Source organism: Pangasianodon hypophthalmus, chromosome 4, assembly GCF_027358585.1.
Source record: "Pangasianodon hypophthalmus isolate fPanHyp1 chromosome 4, fPanHyp1.pri, whole genome shotgun sequence".
Taxonomy (NCBI): Eukaryota; Metazoa; Chordata; class Actinopteri; order Siluriformes; family Pangasiidae; genus Pangasianodon; species Pangasianodon hypophthalmus.
In genome coordinates, this window is record NC_069713.1 from 4,931,801 (window position 1) to 4,957,278 (window position 25,478).

The window sequence follows — 25,478 nt, forward strand, 5'->3', positions numbered from 1 at the left end:
TATAGGTTATATTATATAAAGATACTGAGTTCAACACATTAAGTCACAGTTGTATTTAAATGAATATTTAAATGATTTCTCACCTCTGACTGAGAGCCAGCTTTTCAGTGACTCTCCTCTCTCTGGGTGTTTACAGTGGTAGAAACCTTCATCTGATTTTGAGACAGTTTGGATGATCATCTCTCCTGTAGTCTGTGTCTGGAGAACTGATCCATCTTTATAGAAATCAGCTCGGAGGTTTGAGGAATTTGTGTTGCGATATAAACAGCGTAGAGTCAGAGGATGTCCCTCAGTCACAGGATGGACAGGACTCTCCAGGATCACATCACCATCTAGAACAGAGAAATCAAATTATTTTAACTCCCTAGTCATTTTTATTGTGAAGGACTCCCAGCCATTCTCTACTGTTGATGACCCTGGCTTTAGAGAGTTTGTGGGAAAACTGGACCCCACATACACTCTCCCAACCCAGCAGATTGTTAAAACAATGGTGAATAAAATATGCAGAAGGAAAGGAAAAGGCCAAGACTGAAACAGAGAGGGCAGACAGTGTAAGCCTTACAGCAGATGTGGTCCTCCATTAATATGGATGCTTACCTTACCATTATAATGATGAGGCTGACAAGCTACCCACCATCCTTTTAGGAGTGCAGCCATTTCCCCAAAGTCACACTGCTAACAATATACACTATATGGACAAAAGTTTGTGGACACCTGACCATCACACCCATATGTGGTTCTTCCCCAAACTGTTACCAAAAAGTGGAAGCACACAATTTGTGTGCTGTATCATTACAATTTCCCTTCACTGGAACTAAGAGGCCCAAACCTGTTCCAGCATGACAATGCCCCTGTGCACAAAGTGAGCGCCCTGAAGACATGGTTTGCCAAAGTTGAGTGGAAGAAGCCCACAGAGCCCTGACCTCAACCCCAATGAACACTTTTGGGATGAACTGGAACACTGACTGTGTGTACTGGTTGAAAGCTGCAGAGGCTAACACCACTGTTTGATTTCACTGTGAACTCATTAGTATGTTTTGTGGTGTTGAATTGGAAGAAAACTCTTTAGTTAAGGAGTGTAAAACTAGAATTGTGTAGAGATGCTTTACAGCCTCATTCAGTGTTTTACCTGTAACAGTTTTTCCCAGTTGGAAACTCAGTTTTGAATATTCTGTGATTAAACATTTCCCTTTTCCTTTAACAGTAAACACACTACATGAAGACTCACTATGCACTGTGATGTTGACAGGATTACTGTTTTCTCCAGATTCAGACTCATACCAGTAAACACCAGTGTAGGATGTGTAGAGGGAGCTGATTTTACATGTAGATCCTGTAACTAATCCCCAGCCTAATGAACAATATGACACTGTCCCACCGTGTGTGTATCGTCTCACTGTCCATCCAGTAGAGTTACTCTGGTCCTCACAGCTCAGTGAGAGAGAGTCATTACTAAAGTGTTGAGTTCTGCTGGGATTGATGATCAGAGAGACTGGAGGAGATTAACCTTAAACATGCATAATTTTAATTCACATGTATTATTATGATTGTGTTTTTATGGTATAACTTTCATTGAACACATTTACACCTCATTTAATTAAACATTGCTATTTCTATGAATGCTCTTTCAAATGCTATTTCCCAGGACCTTCCCTAGGAACACTGGACATGACAACTGGATGGGACACCAGTCATCATCCATCCCAGGGCATCAAACACAAACATTCATTCATTCATTCATTCATTCATTCACTCACTCACAACTAAGGGCAATTTATCTTAGCCAGTGCATCTACTGGCATGTTTTTTGGGAGGTTAAAGGAAATCGGAGAACCTGGGGAAAACCCACAAAGACAGTAACCCAAGCTCAGAATTGAACCCTTGACCCTGGAGCTGGGAGGTACTCATACTACTCATTGCACCACTGTGTAATCAAAAAAGAATTACCATAGCTGTGATTTTCCATATTAAAAATAAATGCTGTGTTAATTTGATTACCCATACTCAACATTCCAACCAATAGTGTGTTGAGTATGGGTTGAGTATCGGTTCCTTGCTCAAGGGTCTCACCTCAGTCGTGGTATTGAGGGTGGAAGAGAGCGCTGGTCATTCACTCCCCCCACCCAAAATCCCTGCCGGACCCGAGACTCGAACCCACAACCTTCAGGTTCACCTTCGGGTTGCAAGTCCGACCCTCTATCCGTTAGGCCACGACTGCCCCAGGTGCTTAACTGTCATCACCTGGTGCTTAATTACTCAGATGTAATCATGTTACAGTTTTTACCATGTTATAATTAACATTTACATTACAGACCTTAACCCAACTGAGCATGCATTTCACCTCCTGAAAAAAAAAAATGCAAGAAGCTGTGCTACAAGCCTGGAAAAGCAACACAAAAGAAGAATGCAACAGTTTGATGATGTCAGTGGGTCGCCAGCTTGATGCAGTTATTGCAAGCAAGAGACATGCAACTAAATATTGTTATTTACTTTAATTTTTTTATTTTATTTTAAGACTATTCCAATACTTTTGCTCCCCTAAAAATTGGGTGGTCTGCCACCAAAGGTGTCATGTTCTAAATTGTTTAACACATCTAGGTGTATATATATCAGGAAATGGAAGCTGAAATTCTAATCTATCATGTCATATTCATCTTTTGATTGCAAACCCAAATGTCCTCAGTGTACAATAAACACAACAGTATTGGTCTTGCTGTTCCAATACTTTTTAAGTTATGTAATCTACATAGTATTTACAATGTTTCTTACAATGCATTCAAGTGAAATTGATTTCTTACAGTGTACATTTGAGGTGTCTTGTTCCAACCATACACTGTACATTTAAAAAAAAATTACCATAGTTTAATGTTTTATATTGAGTATATCTACACTTCTAACTATGTTTGCATACCGGGTATAAACACCTTTATCAGGCTGACAGACTTCAAGAATGTTTTCATTTTTCTTGTCATCATCACTGGGTGGTTTATTTTTGCTAAATCAGTGGGATCACCTGTATCCATTAGTCTGTATCTCAAATATGAGAGTGAATTTCTCCCTGATAAACACACATGCAATTGTCTTACTTTCACTTTAGCCTTTAATCTTGCCCTCCACAGATGACATACTTTTTCACAATTACATATTTCATGATTCATTCTAGAATAACATGGTACACTAAGTGGTGTGTAATATTTATATTCACAGGCCTCCTGCTTTCAAAGATTCAAAGTCTCAGTGTAATCCTGACTGAATCACTGAGCTCTGTGTAGTAGTCTGTGTCTCCCCATGGTTGGTATGCACTACATTATATATGCAATCAAAGACTCTGTTTGCTGATATTAGATAGTTTATGAACGTTGATTCAAATCATGCACCACCATCTACACAGATCTGCATTTTCTTAAAAATTCAGTAGTACTTTCTATAGTAAAGCCATTTCAGAGCACTTTTGCAGAAAAATCTACAGCCACTCAGCATTTGGACATAGTCATAATCTGAACTAAAAAAAGTAATGTTATAAATATGTTGTGTACATGCTGCTGTTAATATGTTAGGTTTTACCAAAATATTGCTCGAAAGTATAAAAAAATACAATATTGAAAAGGCGCATCTGCTTTGACTTTACTGATGGTCACAACTTTAAGGCTCAGTCTTTTAAAATGACCTTTAAAAACCTTAATAATTCCTCTGTGGTGGCGGAGGCATAGTCGAGCACCAGTTTTTTATGAATGGAGGGCAGATTCAGTGAGTGATGAGTGGTAATGAATGAGCACTGCCACCTGTGTGTTATTAATGTGACTATTTATTCTTTGTGTTTTTTTCAGGGAGCACTGAAAGGCCAGAACGAGGAAGCTAGTGCTGAGCTACAGGGAGCTTATCTGACAGCATATGTGTTTAAGTTGAATGTGTTTCTTTTTGTTGTTGCATTTTGAGGAGAGTGCTGTGCAAAAGCATGGAGGAAAGAAGTAAAATAGCACCACTCCTCCTCCATCTGCTTCCATCTCCTCTTTTCTGTCCTACCCACCAAAGTATCACATCTTTATAAAGGTCTCAAATTAGCTAATGAAACAGATAATGGCAGATGCAATACAAGGTGAGATTTACTGCCCTCTCCCTTATTTTTAGCCATATACTATTGATTGCACTGACTCACCACAACTATACTATAAGTGTAAAACTAAATCCAAAAATTCCAGATGTTGTTACCACAGACTCACCTGATACAGTCATTGTAACAGCATCACTGATCTCAGAGCTCTGAGAGTCATTGCTCTGTCCCCTGCAGGTGTAGTCACCATTATCAAAATCTCTTACAAACCAGATCCTTAACTCCTGCGTTGTGCTTTCTGGGTTGAGTCTGTGATTATTCTTATACCAGCTGTATGTCCACTCAGTGTCTCCTCCTCCCTGTATGTCACATCTGAGAGTAACTCTCTCATAAGTGAACACATGTGAATCAGGCTTTATGGACACCACAGCTTGTCTGTTGTTAATAAACTATACATAAAGTAATTCCCAAGTGTACAGAGGTGAACAGAGTCAAACAATACTAAAAATAATTAAAAAGAAGTAAACACAGAATTTGAAATACTACTGTATTTTAAATTAATAATACTGTAATTAAATACTGTTTTAATTGTGTAATTAATTAAGTTAAGTGTTATTAAGTATTATTTGTTAGTCATTCTTTATTTGTAGGTCATTCTTTTCTTATTTTATAATAGTGTTTGTTTATTACAAAGTGAAACTAAAAATGTGTTAAACTGATATGAGAAAAAAAGAAAGCAGTTAAACTAATATCCTTTCCCTCCAGCTATTAACTTGTATTGATAAAACAAATCAACGAACTCTGCATGGTAATGTACAATCACAACCTTCTCAGCTCCAATTCATATCAGACATGTATACATAAATAAACAAATAAATGTATAAGAATATAACTATACATAAATCACCTTGAGCATGGGTCACTTGGGTAAGTGAGATCAGTAGTAAAAGAAGAACAGAAACAGGGAATATCAGGTAGATTAAATTTTAAATTTAAATTTTAATAGACAAATCTAGCCATCTGAAAGAAATATGGTATATGTGTCAGTAACAAAGTAATTACAAATCTAGTGTACAAAAATGACCTCATTCCTCTTCTAAGTGTGTTACAGTAAGTAAGCAAATATTTGCTTACTTACTGTAACACACATAGCAGCACACATTTGGTCAGTTATGGTCTTGATGGACACATTAATCTGAACAGAAAGACATAAAACCAATGAACTCTCACTGTAACATTCAACACATGTCCTAATCACACAATAATCTCATAACTCATGATTTTAAAATGTCAGAATATCTTGAGATACATGCAAAAGAGTTAAAAGCACTATACAAATAAAATTGAATTGAATTGAATTGCTCTAAGGAATTAGTGATAGGAAATTTCTCAAATAGGAAATTTCTCAAATTTTAAAACTCAAATTTTAACAAAAAACAGTTTTTTTTAGGTCGATTAAACATGAAATTTGGAAGAAAGCATTGCGAGACCAACCAGAACAAAACCTGTTTCTCAGATTTTTGATATGATGGATAGTTTTTCCATAACTCTCAAATGAATTTGACAGTGACATCGTCAAACAGGAAGTGAGGGCATATCTCAGAAAAAGTGTAACATATTTTGACCAAATGTTGTAGATGAGTAAATAACCTTGTCCTAAGGGACTCCAAGAAATTTTTCTAAATCCCCTCTAGGGGGCCCTATAATTCACAAGTTAATAAAACTCCTCAGAACTTTTGAACTGTCTTGCTTCATTGCTAGCGAGTGGGGACAGAGAGTGCTTGCCCCCCTTAATTGCTTGTAGCTATATTTTAAACCCTGTGTTTTAAAGTTGCTCTATTCATACACTTTTCTGTTGAACTATCATAGTTACTGAGAGCAGTTACACATCAAACTAAACTCTTCTCATAACAGATATGGATACACTGATCCACCTGAGCAGTTATGCGGAAATAAACACAATGTCCTAATAACACAATAAGCTCATCACTCAGGACATTCAGACTGCAGATGAACAACTTTATACCCCACCACTCACTCTAATGAAGACACAAAGAGAACATTTACTCACAGAGCATCACAGGGAGTGGACTGAGCTCCATCCTGTCTCTCTAATGACTGACTGACTGACAGAGCAGAGGAGTGTGTTAAAGTCTTGGTGCTTCCTGTCACAAGAGAGACAGACAGACAGACAGACAGACAGAAGATGTGTATATTTAAGGTCTTTAACTTCTCTTTTAGAGGATGCAGACCTTATTGCTCCTGTTCCTTCCTCTTTCCAGGAAAAACACTTGCTGTTTCTCTTCATACCTCGATAGAAAAAGTGACAGCAGAGAAATATTGTTTTAGAAGTCCACAAGGGAGATCGTAAGCACATTTTGTGTTTTGGATGAGAGGAGAAGGGGAAACAGTGGTGCTATTGGTGCAGTTTGGCAGTTAAAAATACATATTTTTTATATGTGAGCCAGCCTGTAAATTTCTTTCGCTACAACTGAATTCTGGAAAAAAGAATGTGTGTTTAAACACCATGAGTCCCTTTTGATGTATATGATGCTGATAATCAAATTGAAAATACATTTTTTCCTCTGCGTTCTCTGTTTTTCTCTCACCTCCCGAAAACATTTCAGGAGGTGGATTGATTTTGCTAAATTGCCCCTAGGTGTGAATGAGTCTGTGATGGTGCCCCATCCAGGGTGTATTCCCACCTCATGCCCAGTGTTCTCGGTATAGGCTCTGGAACCACTGTGACCCTGATCAGGATAAAGCATTACACAGAGTGAGTGAATGAATATAAAGGTACTCAGGGCATCTTTCAGTGGAATTGGACTGGAATCAGACTTACTGACTAAATAGGAGTGGTGTGTGTTACAGCTGCAGTAGTTGAGGTTTTTATTTCTTACTAGTACAAATAACATGGAAAAATATGTAGATGTGTATGCGCAAAATACAATGCCTTCTAATCATCATGAGGTAAACTCAGAATCGCATTGAGTGTGTGTGAGTCTGGGCAACTTAAGTGTGCATGCTTGTTTGACTCCAGGTGTGTGTAAACAGTAGTCTACTGAATGAATGTGAACATGATAGTGGCTGTGAGTGATGGGAAATGGAGTCTGGATCGGCCATGTTGTGACTGTGGTGGATTCTGGGAATTGGAGTTCATTGACAGGATATGACGCTTGATGCTTGACTGTGGACACAGCCGCTTTGTAAGGGGCAATGTTCACATCCTCACCTGTGTACCTCCTCTGAAACATTTAGAGTGATATCTACATGCTGTAGTTCAGAACTGAAACATCCCTGTTCATCAGGTTTTCTTGTCAACCTGTAAAATGTTTATAAAAAATTACATGCAAACTATTCTGGGACTCATTTGATGCTGTGCAGTAATATGAAGATGCTAAATACATGATCTCTATTAGTTTCTCTTTCAACAATGTCATGGTTGTTGTTAGCTGCCTCCTTTGATTAATTTATATTTTTATATGGGGTGATCTAAGATATATTGGGACATCCTGTAAATTGGAAATTGTATTTTAAGGCTTTAAATTGTCATGACTAATATATTTCACATATTTATGATGAATATATACATAAGATGCAATACTGTAATAATAAAGTTAGTTCAAATCATATACAGATATTTATACTATAATCATTTTCAAAATGCCCCAAATTACATTAATCAGACGGTATTAAACACAATAAGTGGAAAAGTGAAGTGATATAATGCATGCATGAATGGATACATGAAACATCCCACAAGCATGGTTACATGATGCATTGACAGATTTATATACATTATTTTTTTATATGAAGCATCTTAATAAGCAGGGAATAAGATAGATTTAGAAATGTAACACATTAATTCAGCCTACTTCTGATTACTCAAATATTTTTACTTAGTTTACTATGCTCATATAATTTGAGAGATTGATGTTGATGTTTATTTCCTTAAAATCCTGTGTTTTTCTGCTAAAATGATATTTACCTTTATAAAATGCTGTTTACCTTTTAGTGGTGGTTTTCTACTGCGATTATTATTTCATCTGTTTACACCGAATTTTAGAAAAGATTGTCAAGCTGGCATGGACTTCAGCATTCACTCAAGCTGATGATCCATGTTAGATCGAATCCATTGCGGTGTCATCTGAACATATGCATCAATAGAAGGGATAAGGGATAACTCAGGGAAAATCTGACAGTTTGTACAAAGGAGTTAACATGGTCAGTATCACAAATTTGTTTAACTTTAAATAGTGATCTAGAAATAGTGCAGAATCTTGAATATTGAATATCCAAGGCATTGAACATTTTCCTGTCTTTGGTTCAAAATCTTATAAATTCTAAAATGGTTGATTTTTATTCAGTTTTAAATAAAAAAAAATCGCTCAGACTTTTGGACCCCACTGTATGTACATCCAGAGAAACCAGGAGAAAACCCACACAGACACTAGGAGAACATGCACAGAAACTCCGCAGTCACCAGTGTTTAGGATGATTAGGCTAACAGGTAAATAACATGTTCATTAATAATGTATATGCAGTTATTACTGTAATGAAATATACATAAACATCGTAGTTGGCAAATTGCAGTCATATAAGAGGAATAAAACACTTGGTAATATGCTGTTATAGGAAAATAATCAACTTTGAGGTGGTAAGAGTAACCCTGCCTCATCACACCAGCATCACACCATGTCCTTGATTTTTTTCCCTATAAAAGGTCACATTGGTACAGAAGGATTTGAATTTCTAATAGCAAAAATGACATTTAAAGTGCTGTATAGTGCATTTAGAACTGACAAATTTGGGCTAAGTATGTCCCAGTGGGAGATGTGTTTAATATATAATAAATGTAACTAGAAGGTTAAAGGAGTAATACAGCAAAAACAAACTGTACAGAATTTCCCTCTTACCCCAAATGCAGCTTTTTTTTTTTTGCGTATGCTCTCAGTGATACAGTTTGTACATAGAGTTCATAAAATGAGACATCACATCACATCACAACCACATCAGCAAGTCTGAGACCCTGAACACCTCCACAAAGCTGACTGAGGAGATGCCACTGTGTGATGATGTACCCAGATTATACAATGATAAACTGGAGGCCAGAAGCTTCCATTACTCTGTCCTTACCTTACAGTTTAGCAATGAGAGTCACAAGCCTTATATTCAGTCTTATTCCTCAGCCACATACTCCAGTTTCCATTCTTAGGGCTTGCTACAATCAACCCTTTCCTGTTAATGGACTCTAAATCCCACTCAGTGTTTCCTAAATCCCACTCTGTGTTTCCAGGGGGCTCAGGATGCAACCTTCTGAGGCTCCAGTGCTCAGGGTGATGGTAAACAAATTTAGACACACTATGGACTTAAGTAAAGGTAAGATTTTCACATAGACTGTATCATTACAGTTAGGTTAGATGAAAATACAGGCTCACAGAGTGAGGTTTCTCAGTTTTTCTCTCAGTTATGCTACAACCATAATCTAATGGCATCCAGTCACCAGGTTGTAGCTCAGATAAATATGAAGCCACATTACGGAAATTTTATCAGCCTATTCCTTTCACGTAAACTTGACTTAAAAATTCCATACACAAATGATTAGGTAACAAAAGTGAATAAATGCTAATTTATTTAAACATAAAATATGCTACAATTTTCCCTTGAAAGAAAGGTGTGAAGTTCAGCATTGCAGGCATGTACCAAACGTTCTCCTCATTGTGTAGACTGTGTTAGTGCTCATATACAACCTTGATGTAGATACAGCATTGAGTTACAAATCCCTAATCCTGACTGTCTTAATGTGTAGACATGCAGTAAGAATAATAACACTTCTGTTTGACTCCCATTTACTCTTGAACTTTACTGCACTGAGATCCTCTGCTTACACTAAATAGTACTGCAGGAACAAATTCTAAAAGCATAAATTGCTAAAAGCAATAGAAATAAAGGTACACATTGTCTTAATTAATTATTATTTTTTATTTTGAAAATTTTCAATATCAATGCATATTTTATATAAAAAAATACAATGGTAAAAATGTTTATATTTAAAAAGGCACAAGAGTATTTGTTCAGAGGTTTCCCAGTGTATTACTTGTACTTCATATGATTATACTTCACATTATTGCATATTACTTAATATTATTTCAAACAGGTTAAATAATTCAGTGAATTGATAATGATGAATTTATTTAATTGATCAAAACATTTCATTCACAAATCTCTGCAGACATCCACAATTAAAATACAAACAGCTGAAAACAAAATATAATAAAAATAAAAAACTCTTCAGTCTGCTCTTAACAATGAAAACCAAAATGATTATCAGTAATGTTACATGAAATATTTTGAGGTTTTAAAACCTAGACATTAAAACTCCAAAATATGTAAATGTGTCTATTGGAGTGATTTTAATCCTAAGGATTAATCCTTTTATTTTGTTAATTAATCCTTTTAATTTGTTAATTTTTACACAGTACTTTGTATTAGCAGCATTTACAGGCTTAAGCTAAAAGAATCCAGCCATACCAACAAAACTGTGCTATTAAGTTTGACAATAAAGTAATAAATCAGTATTATTTTAAAATCTCCCATATAACCTTAAAGAAATCAGCTTTGCATCCTGTTTTTTAGACGAACTTTGCTCAGTCCTCTATGACTGCAGTTTCAAGTCTTCAGTGCAAGCTGTTAAAGAAATTAAAAAGTCATTTGTTTCATTGCAAGTTTATTCCAGGTGTTCATGGCAGAAAAGCAACCAAACTGCATTTGTTATCACTTAAATACAACTTAAAAGGTGTTTGTTTTAATGCTGAAGAATGACAGTGAAGTGACAAGTGACAAAGCTCCAGGAAAAGATGTGTTAGAAAATGAACATCATTCATTCAGTCATCTTCAGTAACTGCAAAATGTAGATCAGAGATTCTTTATCAGTTACTGCAAGCAGTTTATTAGGGTGTCCTATTGCTCTATTAAATGCTACTTCTTCCTTTTAAAACCTAAATTATACAGATTATCTAATGCCTCATACTATGATGGATAAGTCAGTACATCTATTTATGCAATACACTTCTTCAATATTATTGGTGAATTTAAAGTTTAACTCCCCTACACTACAGAGAGATCTTTTCCTATTCCTATTCCTTCTATTTTAAATAGAAATCATCTGACAAGATTTTTTAAAAATTAACTTTTGAAAAAAATTAATTTAATTGTAAATTTTGAGATGCTTTGTCACACTGATTACATGTAAATTCACCCTCAGATCTAAACAGAAACAGATATGCTGATTTATATGATATCATAATGTGGCGGCGGGGGTGTGGTTGAGCATCAGCTGTGGACAGATGGAAGGCGGGTCAAACCAGCAGGTAATTTCTGTCCCTCCCACCCCAAAATAAAATAAAAAAAAAAAAACTAAATCTGGGATTTGAAGTGAAGTGAAGTGAAGTGTGGCCAAGTATGGTGACCCATACTAGGAATTTGTGCTCTGCATTTAACCCATCCAAGTGCACACACACAGTAGTGATCACACACACACAGTAGTGGGCAGCCTTTTTTTTTTTTTTTGCTGCGGCGCCTGGGGAGCAGTTGGGGGTTCGGTGCCTTGCTCAAGGGTCTCACCTCAGTCGTGGTATTGAGGGTGGAAGAGAGCGCTGGTCATTCACTCCCCCCACCTACAATCCCTGCCGGCCCCGAGACTCGAACCCACAACCTTCAGGTTCACCTTCGGGTTGCAAGTCCGACTCTCTATCCATTAGGCCACAACTGCCCCCCAAATTTGAGGAAGAGACGCCGTCATGGAGTCCCCCACCACTGGCCGAGATCGTCAAGTACCTTGCCAGCCTCCACCGGACCCAGCATCAAGCCCTCATCCAGTTGTGCCAAGAGCGGTGCATCCAGGCCCTGCTCGAAGCCCAGGTGGAGGATCGGCAGGTGTTCTTGGGCCTGGTCCAGTGGGCAGGTACTCCAGCAGCAGTCCCAGCGAGCACAGCCCACATCACCCTACAGCCCGGTGATGCAAGATGACCCGGAAGCGTTCCTGGAGCTGTTTGAGCTCCCAGTGCGCGGGCTGCTTACTGCCACTCCTGTCCAGGGAAGCCCAGCTCGTAGCTCAACAGCTCCCAGTTGTGAACCTGCAGTTCATAGTACCCAGACCTGAAGCAGGCGATATTGCAACAGGTCAGCCACACCCCCGAACAGCACTGTCAGTGTTTCCGCTCACTGACACTTAGTGGGCACCCATTCGCAAAGACAGCTACTGGCAGAGGGACGCGACACCAAAGAAGTAGTCGACTACTGGAGGGGACAGTGGAATGGTTCCAGTGCCACCATCCCAGTACCATGAAAATGGGGCCAGCTCCCCGGTCCCGGGGTTTCCCTAACCCTCCTTCTTCTTCATCACTGATGTCTCCCCTAACTCCCTCTCTTTCCACACAAGTAGGACCTTCCACACTCACTAGGACTGAGGCAAAGCCTGGGCAGTATTGCCTGCGTGGTGGCATTTCCAGGATCAGTACTCCCTCTGGGAAGCAGGAATACTGATCCATATTCCTGACGTGCCACAAGCTTTTACGACATGGCAGTGAGTATACAGGGAAGAACACATCAGGACTTGGTGGATACGGGGTGTAACGAGACCACCATCCATCGAGGCCTGATTCAGTGCGGGGCTTTGGAAAATGTACATGTGGTGAAGGTCAGGTGTGTGCACAGGGATGTTCTGTTCACAAATATCCACTGATGCCAGGCATTGTTCAATTCCGGGTGCAAAAGCATAGAGTGCAGGTGGCGGTTAGTCCTCGCCTCACCCACTAATTCTGGGGAAAAATTGGACAGATTTTCAGACATTAGTGAGAGAAATATGTGTGGATGGGTCCTACAGCAGTGCTGGCTGGGCAGGCATTGCCTGGGCTGTCAATGTCAGTTCCACATCACAAAGACACCAAGGGTGGGGATGGGCCCTTCCACCCTTCGGAGGACGTCCCTTCTGGGATTTCCCTCTGTAGCATACACGTGACGAAACTCTCAGGCACACCTTCAACCAAGTGAAAGTAATTGATGTTCAGTGAGTTCAGCCCAACGTTGCGCTCTTCTTCTCCTATTTAGAGATTATTAAAGATAGGTTATATCGAGTGATGCAGGACACTCAAACAAAAGAAGAAACAACCCAATTGTTGGTCCCAAAGAACTGTTAGGAATTGTTATTCCAGGCTGCTCACCATAATCCTATGGCTGGGCATTTGGGGCCAGGTAAACCACTGAACCATCTCATGGCTCATTTTTACTGGCAAGGCATTCAAGGCGATGTGCGCAGGTGGTGTGCGAATGTCAGCCGGGGAATCTGCCATCCACCACAAAAGCACCATTGTGCCCATTACCATTAATTGGGGTCCCCTTGAATTGGGAGATGGACACAAAGAATAGGGATGGACCTCGTCAGGCCAGTAGAAAGGTGCTCATGAGGCTATTGCTTTGTGTTAGTCCTGGTGGATTATGCAACGCAATATCCAGAAACAGTTCCTCTGCGCAACACATCAGCACGTAGTTTTACTGAGGTGCTCTTCCGTGTTATCTCTTGAAAGAGATCATGACTGACCAGGGCACTATGTTTATGTCACTGACACTTTGCGAGCCTTACAAATTGCAGGGGATTCAATTGATTTGCACCAGCGTTTACCATCCACAGACAGATGGGCTGGTAGAACAGTTTAATCAAATGCTCAAAACTGTGATTCGTAAGATCGTTTACACTGATGCACGGAATTGGGATAGGGGCTCAAGCCCTTGTTATTTGCAGTATGAGAGATCCTGCAAGTCTCTATGGTTTTCCCCATTCAAATTATTGTATGGGCGCAAGCCTCATGACGCCCATACATCTTAGATGTCATTAGGGAAAATTAGGAGAAGGGACCTGTCATGACTTGCATTTCTGGGTCAGTGGCCATTTTGGGAGGAGCACTTCCTGCGGTGGCCATTTTGTATCTCCAGCACTATATAAGGCCTCAACCTGCATGTGCTCATTGCCAGATGGTCTCCTCAGTTTACCTCATGTGCCTGAGCAGGTATCCTGCCCTGTTTCCCGTGTTAGTCTTCCTGGTTTTGACCCTGCCTGTCTTCAGTATTTCAGTTAAGTCTGCCCTGCATTATTGTTTATCTGTCTGCCAGGTTTTGGATTATTTGGAACTGTTGCACTTGGATTTCTGCCTGCTCCTTTGGATTTGTCTGCTTACGGAGATTTGCCCTGCTGCTGCTAGTGAGTCAGTCATTAGCATGTCTCCACCACTACAGGACTCTGTAATCTGTTTCATACAGTTCATATGGATATTGAGTTTCCTGTTTGTGAGTAAAGACTGTGAACCTACTATTGTTTATCTGCCTTTTGCTTCGTCCTTTGCATCAACTCCGCCGCCCTTGACCGTGTGTAAACCGTTGTGCTCATTAAAGACTCTTAAAGTTTAATTTCTGTCCGCATTCAGGTCAGACTCCGGCTTTCTGACAGGACCAGCAAGAATGAAATTCAATACTTGCTCTCAGATCAAGAAATACTCCACACATTGAGACATTTAACAGGGGAGAATTTGCTACAGGTGCAAGAACATCAATCCCAACTATATAACAGGAGTAATCAGCTATGGGAATTCGCACTGGGAGATAAAGTGCTTATTTTGCTACCCATGTCGAGCTCTAAATTACTCGTGAACTGGCAAGGACCCTTTGAGGTCACACGGTAGGTCGGATAATTCAACTATGAGGTCAGGCGTAGGATAGGGGCGATGCACTTCAAATATCTTCTCTGTCCTCTGCAGGTGTAGTTACCACTGTGATACTCTCTAACAGACCTGATACTGAACTCTTGCATTGAGCTCTCTGGTTTGAGTCTGTTATTATTCTTATACCAGCTGTATGTCCACTCAGCGTCTCCTCCCTGTATGTCACATCTCAGAGTAACTCTCTCTCCTTTGTACACGTGTTTATCAGGCTTTATGGACAACACAGCTTTTGGACTCTCCATAAAAGGTATACGTTATTGTTAAACTATACTTAAAGTTAAGTGTAGAAAGGTGGACACAGTCATTTCAAACAACACTATGAATGATTTAAATAGAAGTAAACATGCAAACTGAAATACTGACCAAAAAAAAACCCCGAAATACTCTAGTTGCCTGGATGGCTAATGTGGTTAAAGTAACGCAGTAAAACTGAAGTAAAATTATTAATTCATATCTGAAGTATAGATTTGTTGGTCATTCTTTGCTTATTTTTTAACACTATTTATCCTGAGCATGCGTCACTTGTGTACCTTGAGCATGTGTCACTCGCATAAGTGAAATCAGCACTAAAAATAGAACAGAAACAGAGAATAGGATGTAAAAATGGAAGTGAGTTAGTGTATGATTAAATAGTGTATTCAATAATGTATGACAGGATATTTTATTGTATGTCAGAGCATTTTACAGTTGATAAACTGAACTCATCTGAAAGGAATACAATATACTGAGCTCTCTCATTAATAAGTTAAAAAAAAAACAGAAAGGACAAAATTGACCTCATTCCTCCTCTGTGGGTGTGTTGCAGTAAGTAATCAAATATGCGTCAGCAGACATCATTACTTAAATATGAAATATGGACTCAATGGACACATTAATCTGAACAGTAGGACATGAAACCAATGGACTGTCACACTAACATACAGCACATGTACTAATCACACAATAACCTCAATGCTAAGGATTTTAAAATGCTAGAACTTCTGGCTGAGTTATATGCAAAAGAGAAACATATTTCAGTTCAGAAAAATCTATAGTTTTCACAATGACCCTGAGCTCAGGTTACTGTTGGAGTTTCCCATGTGCTCCCTGTATTCCTCCAGGTTTTATGGCTTCCCCCTGTTTCCCAAAAATCTTTTAGTAGCTGGAGTGTGTGAAGGTGTCCAGTCATGGACTGGTGGTGTATCTAGGGCACGTGTGTCAAACTCAAGGCCTGTGGGCCAAATACTGCCCAATGCCTTGTTTTATATGGCACTGCTACCCACTGCTCCTCATTTTGCTGCCCTGTGCAAACCCAAATATTTATTTATAAAATATATATTTTTTTAAAAAATTATGTTTTAATCAGTATAATATGTTATCACTATCATTAATAGTGCAAACAGTTGAATAGTTTCTTAGGCCTTCTTTTTCCTAGAATTGTAATATTCTACTTTCTGAGCTGTTATTGGTGTTAATCGATGAAATAAATAATAATAATATAAAAGGTAATAGACTTAGTTTATGGACTTTCAAACACTCACAAAAATGCTGATGTTGCCCAGGCAGAATTTGAGTTTGCCTAGGGTGAATTCCAGCTTCACACCTAATGTTCCCGCGATACACTCTGTATTCCATATCCCCAACCCATACCAGGATAAAGTGCTTACTGAAATTGAATGAAAGAATATATAGTAGTTAATGTAAAAATTTGATCATGTGAAGGGTTTAGCAGGAAAATCTTTTACATGGTCAGTTTCACATTGCTGAAAGGTGAAACCAAAATGTTTTTGGTGCTGTCTAGTGGCAACTGCAATGCATTTTGATCTTGAGCTTTTTAATATTGTAATGGGTTCAAACAGAACTATTAAACATACATCACCTTAGAGTTTGCTCATTAAGCTAATAGCGAGGACAGACTGTACACACCTGCATGTGGTGCAGTGATCTTGCAGTTAATAGACTTTAAAGAGACAGGGATGTATTTACTTATTTTTGGAATTTCATTTACCAAAGTTGTTTGCGTATAAAGATTTTTTATTTATAACAAATTGGTTTTCTCGTAATCACAAGATGCAAATGCATTTTTTTTTCCTTAGGTGGCAGCACTGCGCCTCCATGTAGAAGTGGTTCTTCTTCCCCCCTATTCTCTCCTCTGATGGTACAGTCCAGTCAGCCTGAAGCCAGGGCCACGAAAGAGAGAGGTAAGTTTGGTAGTCAGGAAACTTGCTAAATAATTGTGTAATTGTATTTATAAAACCTGAAATACAACACGGATTCACTGTATCCTAGTTAAAAGCCTTTGTAGCACTTCGGCAATTCAGACTAGTAGCATCTAATGTTTATGTGTTCAAAAATTAGTAAATAATAGTTACAGTATAAAGTTTTCAAGTGTTTTATGTTTTAAATTAATTTCTAACTCTTTAACCAAGGGTTTTTACACTGTACTAGAAAATGCAGTATGCTATGTAGATACTGTTGTTCGTCAAATGTACACCCTGTTTACACACGACTGTGCGCTAGCCACAGGTCAAACAGCATCATAAAGTTTGCTGACAACATCACTGTTGTGGGTCTGATTACAAACAGTGATGAGGCAGCCTACTGGGAGGAGGTGAAACTCCTTGCACCATGGTGCCAGGACAACAACCACTCTCTCAATGTCAGCAAAACTAATGAGCTGATCATTGACTACAGGAAACAGGGAGCACACACACTCCTAGGCAGTGGTGGTCAACGGTTAAGGCTCTTGTTACTGATCAGATGGTCAGGGGTTCAAGCCCCAAGCCCTCTCTTCTCCAGGGCTGCTGTATTATGGCTGACCCTGCACTCTGACCCCATTACATATGCAAAGAAAAGAATTTCACTTCTACATCGGAGGAGCCACTGTGGAGAGGGTCAACAGCTTTAAATTCCTTGGGGTAATCCTCACCTCTACTCTCAAGTGAACAGAGTACCTACACTTTCTGAGGTGCCTGAGGAAAGCCTGGCTGTACACTCCAGTCTTGACAGGTGTGCTGTAGAATCCATCCTCATCCTTCACCTCAACACAGGGTAGTGAAGACAGCACAAAAATAATCACATCACAAGGACATTTACTCTACACACTGTGTCAGAAAGGGGGATTGCATCATGAAAGACTCCAGCCATCCTTCACATTCACCTTTCTCAGGTAAAAGACTCAGATCCATCAGCACACACACTTCAAGACTTAGGGACTGCTTCGACCCCAATGCCATAAGACTTTTCAACTCTCCCATACAACACAAATAATACCTGTTGAATCTTCACTGATAATGCGCTGTCACTTTAACAAGCATTGTTATAATTCTATATGTTTATATATAGTTATAATGTTATATCAACAATCCTCCCCAAAAGTATTGGAATGGCAAGGCCAATTCTTTTGTTTTGGCTGTAGACTGAAGACATTTGGGTTTGAGATCAAAAGATGAATATGAGTTGATACACCAGAATTTCCACTTTAATTACATCTAGATGTGCTAAACAACTTAGAACATGGCACCTTTGATGGCAGACCACTGAATTTTTAGGTGAGCAAAAGTATAGGAACAGATAGGGAAAAATTTGCTTGTATTTATTTATACTCACTGTTCAGCGTGAGAGTTTTATCATAGAGGAGAGACTAATATTGTGAATATGTCTAAACTCAGATTATTACAGAATATTTATCATCTGTTTCTGTCAGGAGCTGTTTTAAGGTATATAGTGGACTACATATTATATTGTTTACACTTTATTGTTTACATTTTACTGTTTACACCTCAGACATATTACTCTGAATTTAACAATATTAATCTGAATTTAATTGGAAGAAATATCACACCATCTTATCAAACCATTTCCGTGTACACAATCAGAAACACCTCCCCAGCAAACAATCAGCTTCTTCCCGACGCATAGCACAGAAGAGAAGCACAATGCGTAGTTAGCTCGTGGGAGGACTGCATGCTAGCACCTCTCCGTGTGACACATTTACCCATGATCCCCCTCTGTGTCGTGACACAAACACGCATTAATACAGAGGTATAAATCGGCCTTAAGAAAAGGGCAGTGTCCCATGTTGGTTTAGACACAGGGACTGCCAGTGGGATGCTTCACAGCCAATAACATTGCTCACAGGCCTCAGTTTCACCAAAGGCCCCCCAACCTTTTCAACCTTTTCAAGAGCCCTCTGGAACAAGGCAGAGTGGTGCACAGAGTTAACGGCCTCCAGTACATGTTCCTAGATCCATCACTGACTCTGCCCATGCTATACAGCATTTGGCAATTAAACCCTGTGACCAACACAAGGCCTGAAAGGGCAAATGTAACCCTAGTTTGTTCTCACTAGTGGGAAGTTTTCCTGAGCCAGTCTCATTGTCACAGATGAGCGGAAAGGTGTGACACCTCCAACTAGAGACTGTCTGCATCTGTGGGGTTGGGCAGGCTGATGGTCATGTCATACACTGTATGGACAAAAGTTTATGGACACCTGACCATCACACCCATATGTGGGCTTTTTCTAAACTGTTGCCACAAAGTCGGAAGCACAGAATTGTATAGAATGTCTCTGTATGCTGTACAATTTCCCTTCACTGGAACCAAGAGGCCCAAACCTGTTCCAGCATGACAATGCCCCTGTGCACAAAGTGAGCTCCATGAAGACATGGTTTGCCAAGGTTGGTCTGGAAGAACTCGAGTGGCCTGCACAAAACCCTGACCTCAAGCCAACTGATCACCTTTGGGATGAACTGGAACAGTGAATAAGACCTGCTCATTCAACATCAGCGCCTGACCTCACTAATGCTCTTGTAGCTTAATGAACACAAATCCCCACAACCACGCTGCAAAATCTAGTAAGAGTGGAGCTTATAATAACAGCAAAGCGTGGACTAAATCTGGAATGGGATGTTCAGCAAGTGAATATGGGTGTAATGGTCAGGTGTCCACAAACTTTTGGCCATATAGTGTAGCACTGCACGAGTGAGCCAAACAGTGGCTAATTGGTCATAGAAACATTTGGCATTCATCTGGTATGAAGTCTGCCTAAGCAGAACTTTCGGACCGGTATTTTTGGAGATATGCCACTCCAGGAGGTCTGTGCTGCAGCTACCTGGGCATCACCATGCAACTCTCCAGGTCTTTTAAGATTAAAGGTGTTGCCCAGTAAAGTGCACATGACCTTCATATGCGAACACCCATCCAATCAGTCTGAGGGTGAGTAGGTTCCATGTGACCTATTTGGATAGGTTATCCAGATGTTGAAACAATGTCTCAGGGTGGTAAGGAGGGGTGAAATAGAAATAACCACCAGAAACAGCCTGTTTCAGATGTTAAACACCAGCACTGGGGGTTATCCAGAGTTCACAGAACATGGTTACATGCATAAACTAACATCTCTCTCACTGACTTTTTCATATCATGGATTAAAAAAAGAAGCAAAACCACAACAGCCAACTTTTCTCTGTTCCCACGCCTCTGAAACTGTCACTGCCTATTGTGTGTACAAGGCTATTGTAATGTGTTTGTTTATGTGATGTGTCTGGTGTTATTTTTGAGACCAATAAGTAAATAATCATTACTGATGGTTAAAATGTGCTGGACATTAATTGGGTTTTAGCATGTATTAGAGTGAACTTGCTGTACTGTGATGCTTTAACTGCACAGATCATAACACCTTCATGATTATTTGTTTAAAAAAAAAAAAAAAGTTAAAATTGAAACTAATTCCACACAAGCAAATTCTTAGTAGAAATTGGGGAAGTATAAAGAGAAACGACTTTGTCATCAAGAGAATGATGCAAATGACGTTGCCCACTGATAATAGTGAGAATATCTGAGATGATTACCAAATATTCTATAGAAGGTGTTAAAATGTGGTTTTATTCCATTTATGGTATGAAATTGCAGTAACATATCAATAGCTTGTCACACACACATACTAAAGCATGAGTTCTTCCATATTTTGAATTGGAAAGTAGTGCAGAATCCTCCTCCTCCCTCAGTGTTTCAACTCACACAGCTCAACTAGAACAGAAGGCAAAACACCAGATTTGTGTGACTTGGATGAACCATATTCTTGTATGTAAGTATATATATATATATATATATATATATATATATATATAAAAATGAAATAAACAGAAGGTTTTAGAATTTTGAAATCCATTGTAAATGTAACTAAATTTTGATATTGTTAACTGCTTTGTACAAAAGGTCAGATTTTCCCTCATGCCTAAGCCTCTCTCATTAAAGCAGAAAGGGGATGTACCAAATACTAAGAAAGTCTGAAATTCATGTAAATATTTTAAATATTCTACTTTTCACTCGAGTTGTTGTATTAAATTGAATTATATTAAATTAGAAAAGCATGCAAAATAGAAGCATTATACACACACACACACACACACACACACACACATACAATTTCTCAGTTCATTCATTAATCTTCGTGAACCATTTTATGCTGGTCAGGGTCACAGTGGATCCAGAGTCTACCCAGGGAATGCATACACATTCAAACACTCTCTTGTAATGGCATATTTTTGTTAGGTTGGAGGAAACCCAAGCAGACATGGGAGGTAACATGCACAAAAACACCACACAGGCAGTAACCCACACTCAGCCTCAAACCAGGGACCCAGGACCTGTGAGATGGCATCGTATTAAATACTATTAAATGTTAAACCCAGCATTCAATAAAAAACCTAAAATGATGCTGGGTTAAATGAATAAAAATCAACTCAACATCTCGGGTTAAATAAACATGGCATCTGGCTAGATTAGAATAGCCCAACCCAGTTCAATCTTTTGGCCAGAAGGTGTCAGTAAATCTTGACACCTTAAATGTCCCAAAAATTAAACCAACGTTCAGAAACCAGGTAGGGAAAAATAAGTACACCCTTCCCACTTCCACAATCATTAAGAGAGTAATTAGCAACCAGAAATGTACAAGATTAGTTAGTCATCAAGAAATGTAACTACCCCTATAAAAGCAGAACATCTGGCAGTTTGGTGTTCTGGAGCACTCAGGTGTGTGTCTACATCATGCCAAGAAGAAAGAACATCAGCCATGACCTCAGAGAAGCAACTGTTGCTGCTCATCAATCTGGGAAGGGTTATAAGGCCATCTCCAAGCAATTTGCAGTGTGATAAATAAAAAGATAGAATTGAAGGAGGGTATTTTACCAATGACTATATCTAACAGTAGAAAAGAGCTACTGTTTGTTTGTAACTTTAATATATTGCAAATTAAAATAATTGAATTTGCATACAATATATACACCCTATATGCACATAATACTCAAATCAACACATAGGCAATGGATGAATTATTTTTACTGGGACCCTTAGGATATAATAATCTGTAATATTAAATGTCTAATACTAAGGTCTAATATTACAAATGTCTTACATGACACTAGAACAGTCTAAACTGATTTTATCACCCTGAAAAATTGAGCTCAGTTTGTGATTTATTGACATTTATTGAAGATCCTTCATGTGTAAATGCTGCTGCGATGTGAAATGCTGATGTGTTAAATTTCTCCACAGATTGTCAGACTGTCATTGTGAATTCAAAAACCACCTTTCTAGAATGTTTTTATGCAAAATCATTTGACCTTAATTTTCTTGGACTGTGCATGTAGCTTGAAACTGATGAGAAAATGTTCTTCTACATAAACAAACTGAAATAAACACGTATGAAATGGTGCACTTTTTCTAATAGAGAACTTTAAATCAGTGACAGTGTGACATGAGTGACTGATTAAATTATTTTAATTAATGTATAAATTGAAAATACAGGGAACATTAAAAAAGGACACATGACAGAGGAATGGTAATGTTAAGAATGTAATGTAAAGCATTGAGAGTAAAATTTTTACCAAATAATTTCCCGAAAACTAGAATGTATAAATGCATATTTAAATTAAATAAGCAACTTGCAGGAGAAAACAAAGCAATTTTACATCATAGGACTTCATAAGGCATCTACTAGAAGCATTCAAACCACAGTGTGAAATCTGTACACCAATGAATTAAATTTTTTAAGTATATAATTTACTCTTTCAGTTTGCATAGCTGTGCTACTGAATCTGGCCAAACATTTCTTTTCAATGCTGCTGTACTGAAGTGGTGTCATCCCCCTCCAACACTGATCAAAATGGTCCCCAGCTTTGGGCCAACCTTACATGACCAAATTGGAAGTCCGGATAGTCAAGTTCAGTCCAGTCAATTCTGATGTTGCAGAGAAAGAAAGAGATCACATAAATACCGGTCAGGAATCCAGGTTCAGGTATGCAACACCAGCCATTACCCATCTGATTCCACACTAACCCCCCACCCCCTGCCACTCAGTTATAAAAAATCTGCATCTCTACTGCTCAGAGTGTGGAAGAATTCAGTGCTAAATAGCAGCATCCACAAATATGTGGGAAAAACTATCTAAAAAATGTAATGATAAATTTGGATGCAGAATTAGTTATATTTCTCCTGATACTGATGCTACAAACTAGTTACGTTTTTGAATCAATGGCTGCTGCAACAAATCAGTAAGTACTTTGAATGTTCATAGCCAAATATATCTACCTGGCTAAGTAAAATGAGATGATGGAAAGTTCTCTAGCTAGCTACAAAACTAAGATTCTGGGAGGTGGGGTGTTGTGTACAAAGAGTAAACCCAACCATTTTAATGTTTTTGTAATGCAACTTGTGTTTGGTTTGTCTTTTAAATTTTATAACAAACTGTTGTAATCAGTCTTACCTTCATGTTCAGCTTCAGTTCTGAGTATACAGTATCAGTACCCACACTGTTTTTTTCTAATTGAAGCAAGAAATCTTGAATTAATCTCCAGAAAAAAAAAATTCAGTCCATCTAAACATGTTATATAATGATTATATCTGTACCTTTTTTTCTCATAGATTTTTTCTTTGGTTTTATTTCAAGTTCAGCATAAGTCACATCATTACCACTGGGTTCAGCATCAACATCTGCAGCAGCAGAGAACAAAACCATCACACTGATCACCAGCCTTATAATACATTAGTCATTACAGCATCACGTCTACCACAGTGTGGCTGAATTCTCCATTCTCATTTCTACAGTAAGAATAATTCCTTTATCATTCAACATGTGGCATCTTTTCAGGACGAAGATTGTCAGTGTAATAGATGACTGAATATATTGGAGACTGTCCCACTTGTAGTTTACATGAAATGTTGTAGCATTAAAAATACTGTACCGTTGTTCCTCTTTGCCTTCTTTTTCTTTGTGACCTGTGCGTAAGTGGCTTCACTGCTTTCAGCTGCACCTTCACCTGAACACAGTGCAGTGTGTTAATCACTACAAGACACTTCTGTACTTTACTGTATAGAGTTAATCTATAGTTAAGTCTCCTAATACAAGAGGAAACGCTTGATATAAAGCTACCTGTTCCACTCGTATCTGCCTGATCCACAATGGCATAAATATTAGCACTTCCTACTGAAAACAGAGCAAAGATTCTCAGAAAAATGCTAAAAAACTTCTAAAAAGATATTTTATGAACAGATGTAGAAACAAAACAGTCACTGAGACAGTGTCTGACCAGCCTGAAGTGGTGTGTGTCCTGACTGAGAGTCTTCAGCTCCTGACCGGCTCTGATTCTGCTCTGATGTCTCATTGGTTTTCTGCTGCTTTCCTGTAGAGGGAGACAGATTCTACATCTGAACAGGGTGTAAATAGTTACAGAAACATTTTATTTTACACAGAACTGATTAAAGCATAATAAACAAAGAAACTCCAAAAAACTACTAAACAATGAGGAGTAGTTACAAATTTCCAATATGGATATAGTGCTAATAACAATGTAGTTAGACAATTCTAACTATATCTAACTATATTAGATATATAATACTGGAAAGCACTGTTTTATTTATTACACAATCTACATTTTAGTTACATTGTTTAATACTGTAGACTGTAATTAGGACTCTGGCCATATTAATTTCAATGTGTCAAATCTTCTAAACAAGCCCTTTTTCTCAAGTTAATATTCCCATATAAATCAATATTTTTTTTATACTCTATGCTCTATAGTCTAAGTATTGCCTTTTATATAACTTATCTAAAGCAGTTATCAGACCTTTGTTTATTTTCCAGAACCAAAGCAGGATCATAAAGATTAATAAAACGCTGAACAAGAAGGCCAAACTCAGTCCCACTGTCACTCCTACTTTTCCAATACTGAACCTAGAACCTGAGAATGAGGAAAGAAAGAGAGCAGGTTTTTACGCTTTTAAACACTGTACATCTAAACTGTGTTATTAAAAAGAGAATCAAATAAAAAGATTTCTCACAAGGTTTCTCACCTCTGACTGAGAGCCAGCTTTTCAGTGACTCTCCTCTCTCTGGGTGTTTACAGTGGTAGAAACCTTCATCTGACTTTGAGACAGTTTGGATGATCATCTCTCCTGTAGTCTGTGTCTGGAGAACTGATCCATCTTTATAGAAATCAGCTCGGAGGTTTGAGGAATTTGTGTTGCGATATAAACAGCGTAGACTCAGAGGATGTCCCTCAGTCACAGGATGGACAGGACTCTCCAGGATCACATCACCATCTAGAACAGAGAATTTACACTACTGCTTGATTTCACAGTGAAACTCATTAGTGTGTTTGTGTTTTGTGGTGTTGAAT

At 38.5% G+C, this 25,478-nt stretch overlaps 1 pseudogene; it reads right to left on the reverse strand.

Moving 5' to 3' along the window:
• Positions 1-12,600, reverse strand: LOC128318147 (uncharacterized; annotated as a pseudogene).
• Between the last annotated feature and the right edge of the window lie 12,878 nt (positions 12,601-25,478).